Source organism: Labeo rohita, unplaced genomic scaffold (assembly GCF_022985175.1).
Source record: "Labeo rohita strain BAU-BD-2019 unplaced genomic scaffold, IGBB_LRoh.1.0 scaffold_189, whole genome shotgun sequence".
NCBI lineage: Eukaryota > Metazoa > Chordata > Actinopteri > Cypriniformes > Cyprinidae > Labeo > Labeo rohita.
Genome location: NW_026128099.1, coordinates 73,558 through 80,264, shown reverse-complemented (window position 1 = coordinate 80,264; position 6,707 = coordinate 73,558).

The window sequence follows — 6,707 nt, the reverse complement described above, 5'->3', positions numbered from 1 at the left end:
GTCTGTAAATAATAAGCAAAACAGTGAGCAAGTCTACAGCAATACAGCAATCAAATCTTTTCATTTCATTTCCATTTTCACTAGTTTTTTGCTTTAAGTATTATATTTTTATTGAAAAACCAGGGGACCCCCTATTTTTTGGGTGTTATGGGGGGGGGTCACTTAATGCGTATGGGAAGTACGTGATACAGTTCTGCTCATAACAGTAAATAGCTGAGGAAAAAATGACAGGTACAAGAAAACTGAAAAAAGCAAACACACACAAAGTGAGATGCAAATAGATATCATGGGAAAAGAAGAAACTGAAAAGGAAAATGGAAGTGAAGGCGCAGTTCAAGAGAGAACCTTTTTTCTTATTTTGCACAGCCCTAGCCTTTAAGGTTTTAAACATTTATTTAAATATGATGGCCATACAAAAAAATACGGTTGTACATGGTTTCAGAATTTGTTGTGGGTGAATGGGATGGCCTGGATGAGTGCGAGATTTCACGGCCTGAAATTTTTTCCCAGTCCGGCCCTGTTCTACATAGTGTTTGTTTAGCCTTGATACATTCATTAGCTAACAAATTTTAAATGTAAGTTATGTTGTAGTAATGTGTCAGTATGATGTGAGGTCCAGTTACTTGCATGGCACTAAAACAGGTAGTAGTAATGGGTACTTTTTTACTAAAGTACATGTCTGAGCCCATACTTTACTTTAACTTAAGTACAAAAGTGTAGTCAGTACTTCTGCTTTCACCAGAGTATTTTTAAACATGAGTATCTGTACTTCTACTTGAGTGGAGCATGTGTGTACTTTTGCCTTCTCTGAAAATGACAATACATATAATAAACAAGTAAACAGTGCTTTTTAGCACTCACCCTTTTTTCAGTGGTGAAGTATCCACCCATTCCATCTTGCCTTCTTGCCGTGTGTCAGTCAAACCAATCCACACTCTCAAATTATCTTTAATGATTGAAGTTATGAACCTCTGTGTGCATAAAAAATAGAGTAAGTGAGATTGCTCTCATCATTAACTGATGCTCACAGACATTTACCTGCTTCTCTTCAGTCTTGATAATGACCAGATCAGCACCTTGATCCCTGCAGTACTGCCTGCTGTCAGACCAGCTCTTCGAAACATTGGATATGAAAAACCAGCCTGAACTCAACTGAAACGCTAACAGAAACACACTTTTCAAAAACTGCATATGTAAAAGAAAAGTAGGAAAATGAAACTACAAAAACAGATCTGTACTAACCTTTTTTATAAACTGTATTTAATTCATCACTTAGGTCATGGAATCTATCCTCCAGTTGGTCTTTCTTAGTCATTAGATCAGAGTTAGTGTCCTGTAATCTGTTGTTTGTCTCATTGAACACGTGGACTACATCCTTGTAATTCTTTAACAGGTCTTTGTTTGCTGTGATGGAGATGTGCTGCAGTATGATGAAGACCAGCAGAAGAACACAAATGAGCAAAGCGAAAAACATCGCTATTGCCAGCACCAAACATCTACTTCCTCCTGACAAACAGGATAAAAAAAACATCAAAAAAAAACTCCATAGTATAAAATAAAACATTTAAAAATCAACCTTTGTGAGTAATTGATAGGGATTTTGAAAGAATGTTATTTCGGATGGTTCGTTTATAATGACAATAAATGGTCAAATATGCAAACAAGACCATCAATCAATAACAATTCTGTGTTAATACATTTTTGACGTAAGCAAGACGTAATGATAATATTATTCTGAAAGGCCAATTGTTACAATGACTGAAACATTATCAACACTATTTCTGCTTCAGAAAAATGTATACTTACTGCATTTTTGGGCTTTTCCTCCATTCTGGCCTTGACTTGGTATTTGAGGTAGAGTTCTGCCCTCAATTTCGTTTTTTATAAAGTTGACATAATAGATATCTGACTCCATTATTTGCACTCACTTGCAGTTACAGTAGAGTATGTGTTCACAGATGAGCTGCAGTATAATGGCTACCTTTATTTAAGTGCTGACCTGGCCATTTTTTGGAACCAGTGCAAAATGAAACGAAACAACGCCCTAATCTGCTTTATAGAGGATGTGAAGCTGATGTCATGTCTCTCAATGGTTCTCAATGGTTGTCCCTACAAAATATATGTTTTCAACACCAATATGTTATTAGTACTTCCTCAGGATAAAATCAGCTCTGCAAAAATCATCTCATTATGGTCGAGGCTGCTTTAAATGCAAATGTGGGTCACTCTGCATACAGCTGATACTTTGGCTTAATATGCTATTTTATTTTCTAAACAATTTTTTTTTTTCATTATTATTATTATTTTTTTTTATTTTAATATGGCCTACAGCATGCCCTAGTCTGGTCACACTTTACATTAAGGTTTCATTAGTTAACATTAGGTAAGGCATTAGTTAACATAAACTAGCAATGTAAAATTCTTCTGAAGCATTTAGTTAATTTCAACATTTAATGGCGCAATATTAAAAGCAAAAGTTGTAACTAAAGCACATTAATATACTAGTGAATTATTTTATTTCCTTTTTTGACACACAGTGCATGTAGCGCCCTCTATTGCTCAGACATGGTTTTGCTCTTTTCCTTCAGTCCAACATATATTTCTTTGACTTTTGGTGTGAATGGACGATCTATGAGCAAGTTTTCTCACATTTTTACATATCTTAGAGGTCAGTTAGTTTGTGCCGTGCCGGAAACGATGTGATCGTTTACAGATTACAAGTCAAGCCTGTGTCATGCATAAACTAGTGATTTCTAACACAAATCATCTTCATGACATTAAAATAGATTATAATCGTACACAGCAGTTGTCGAGCAGATTTGATAGATTAAAATGACTATTGAACTCATCAATGATCTTGACTTTGGGGTCTTTCATTATTATTATTTTGTTTAATTATGTGTATCTTATTTAAAATTACTGTGCCTTTGCGGTAAACAGTTTTATTGAGTCAGTCTTAAATAAATGCTTGAAAATTCACAAAAAGGAGACAATTAATTTATTACAGAAAATACACAGTGGTGTGTGATTAAGTGCAAGAAGTCCTTTTCTACAGATAATGTAGTAAAGGATATACTGGGGAAAAAAATCAGGTCATAGATAAGAGAGCTGATATATTCATTATTTTTCATTAGAACATTGTTTCTCGTTCACTCCACTGTCCGGTGTAATGTTTCCATTTACAACATAAACTTCATGAAGTCAGAACAACTATGAACTTTAAACACACGGATTTTACATAAATAAAAAAACTAAATCTAGCCTGAAAAAAATTAATTGATTACTGTCTCCATCTCACCACAGATTTTAAACAACCACCAGAAATTTGGTATTTTGGAGCCGTGTTTGGCGCGTCTTTGATAATCTACAGGTGGCGGCTGATGACATCACCGCTCGCGCCGTTTTTTCCCTTTGTTCAGCTCGCGTTGAGTCTTCTGAGGTGAGTTAAGCAGTTATTTGGGTATTTCGTGTCTTAACCGACCATCAAACACAGTTTGTTTAAGCGACGTTTTACAGGCTAATTTAATTGTTTTTATCCGGTTCAGCTTTTCTTTTTACTCTTTATTTTTATTTATTATTTTAATTGAATCTATTTATACTTTAAAAACAAGAAAAAAGAAACTAAATTTGCCACTGCAATCGCCACCTGCACTCTCTGTACCTGCAGCATTGCAATCCACACAAATGGTGCGTTGCCAGGAAAAGACGGTGTGAGAAAAAGTCTGTGATGGGAAATGATCTAAAGTGTTGCTGCAGTTTTCATTTTTACCCAATTTCCTCTGCTCCTCTGTCCATTTATCTTGAGCAGATTATATTTCCTTCTTTGTTTTTTTTTTTTTTTAACTCTCACAAAACTTTTGCGTTCCCACGAGAAACGTTGCGTTCTCTCGCAAAGATGTTTGCGTTTCCTCACAATGATTTTTTGCGTTCTCTCGCAAAACCGGTTGAGTTCGAACAAACACTTCCTGTTAACTCAGCTCAGTATGTTCACAACGGAGCGGTTCATAAGAGTTTTATATTGAACTTGTACTCAAGTGGCCTATAGATATAGTCATTTAATTGCTCACGATTTTGGAACGTTCTAAAACGCTTAATGTGGATTAATGTAATAAAAACAGTTTCTTTCTGCTTGTTTAAAGTAATAATAATAATAATAATAATAATAATAATAATAAATTTTAAGTTTTTGAAAGGAAAAATAAAACAAATAAATCACGTAGCCTATTAGTCGCATTTTATTCAGAAATAATACTACCAGCAGGCCTACAGCGTGTTATAATACCAACATTATAAGCACACACAGCCTATTTTAGTTCCCCGCACTCCACAGCAAATCCTTTAAATTTAACCGTATTCAGAACAGACCAAAAACCAAAACCAAAAAAAAACTATAACTTATTACTTTTTTAATGAATAAATATAATATAATGCAGTATTATATTATAATAGGAATAAGCTTATTTAGCTATAAATTAACCAAAATAAATCATTTAAAGCAAAACTGAAAGTATGGGCTCACGTATCACTCTCCTCCAGCACAAATCCAAATATTTCCATATCCAAATGTTTTCATATTCGCAGCTAAACCATTAAATTAACCAGGCCTTGTACGTTCCAATATCGACATGAAAAAAAAATCAGTGAACAAAAATGTGCCGCAGTGGATTGGACCGGTGCACATACTAATACAGACTATTTAAATTGACTAGTGTAACTTTTTATCTGTTTGGGTGATTATGTGTATTATTTTAATAATGAACATGCTGCGCTGTTTGCACTGAATATGTGCGCTTGAGGAGCCGGCGCGATCAAATAGCTGAAATATAAAAACACTCTTCCATACAGAAAAATACCCTGAGTGAGTTATTGTTTTTCATGTTTAATACGCGAATGCAATATCCAAACGACTGCAAATGCAACATTGATTTTATATAGCAGTTCAACAAAAAGGGTAATATTAAGTGACATTTTAAATTTAGCCTACATTTTTAACACAATATTGTCAATGTTGTTTGTTATATTTTGCAACGAAATAGTAATGGTTCCAACGAAATCCGCAACAGAACTGTCGTGTCTCCAAGCAACAGCGGTGTTTCGTTGCTGAATTAATCTGCAGCTTTGAACCATTCGGAGAGTCCGTGATTAATAACCCATTCATAACTACAACCATTTGCTTAGTTATTGAATGAATGAATGAATGACGCGACGCCTTGCTCATTACGACAGTGACGTGTTATGTGCTACATGTGTCTCCTACCAGCCTGTGTTGCCCTTTTGAATGTTTATTAAAAGACTGTTGATAGAGATGAAGATCACTCGCCTCCTCACTCCTTGCAGTAGCAGTATACATATTGCAATATTACAAATGAGGAAAACAATACGGCAAGTACACAAGAAGTGCTAACAGTAAGTTTCAAACATTGGATAGAATGTTAGAACATGGAGGAATTTAATAGTTTTACGTATAGTAGATTTGCATAAAAGCAGGATGCAGAACATCTGATTTGTTTAACAATGATGCATCACAGAATCTGTTCTAAAATTTGAGAAAAAAAAGGTCTGACAGTGCTCTAGTTGTCACGTTCAACAAATATTCAAATATTTGACAGTGGTTTCATGGGGAGCACTTGCATGCTGGGTATAATTAACTGTTTATGTTTTGTCATCCTTCATCTATTTTGTAATCAGTTTAACTAGTCTTGATTCAACTGTAACGATGTAATCGCTACTTTAGTTTATTTTGTAATGTGGTGTTTTTTTTTCTGTGCTCTAAAATGTATAAAAATGTTCGTTTTCATGGCCGGATAAAATATCGCAGGGAGCCGCTAGAGGGCGCTAAGGCCTAGTGTATTTCCTCATTTAAGCGCGTCCATTTCAGTGTGAGTCAGTTTGGTGTAGGCAACCGCCTGGCAAACGCTACCTGCCCACTCAGAGTCCTCGTTTGAGAACTTTTTAAGTTTCTGCTCAAATGTGAGTATTGTCCGGCAAGGTTTCTAACATGATGCATTGGAAATTGTTGTTATGGATCGGGGATGTTGTGATTTCTTTTTAGAGAGGACTCTTTTCTTTCGCTTACGAACACTCAGTATAACCCCGGTGGTTTGGGCCGCTATCAGTTGTTTAACTCACCACATTTGAATCACTTGGGCATCAAGGACGAGTTCACGGCATGTCTACTGAGCAACGGAGGAGTTGGATCGTGTTTGTTTGGGCTGGTCGGCTTAAAGCGCGATATTCAAATCGTCGACGCCATTAACAATCATCTCATTCATCAGGCCTATTGGATTACATTGCATCGCACTCAAGCTCGTTAGATTCCTACTCATCTCATCCTCTTCAGTTCGCTTCATTGACCGCATGGACTCACATGATAAGTGTATTTATTTCATTGACTTTGATGCAGACAAAGACTGCTAAATGGTATAAACCTCTATTCATTTATTAGTGGCAATTACATATTATTATTTACACTGTGGAGAATATAAAAAGGGGAAAAAGCATATTTGTTTGAAGGAGTGGTTATGTTTTTATTCAGTACCCTTCGAATATCTGTGAACCTCCTCAGAGTAGCTTCCTTTTAAGTTTGAGGGGTTACACAACATTAACACTGAAGTGCAACCTATTGCAATACAATAGTCACACAATAGCAACACTCTCCCACATATTTTTGATATTATAATTGTGCTTATTTCCATAGTTGGTATAAG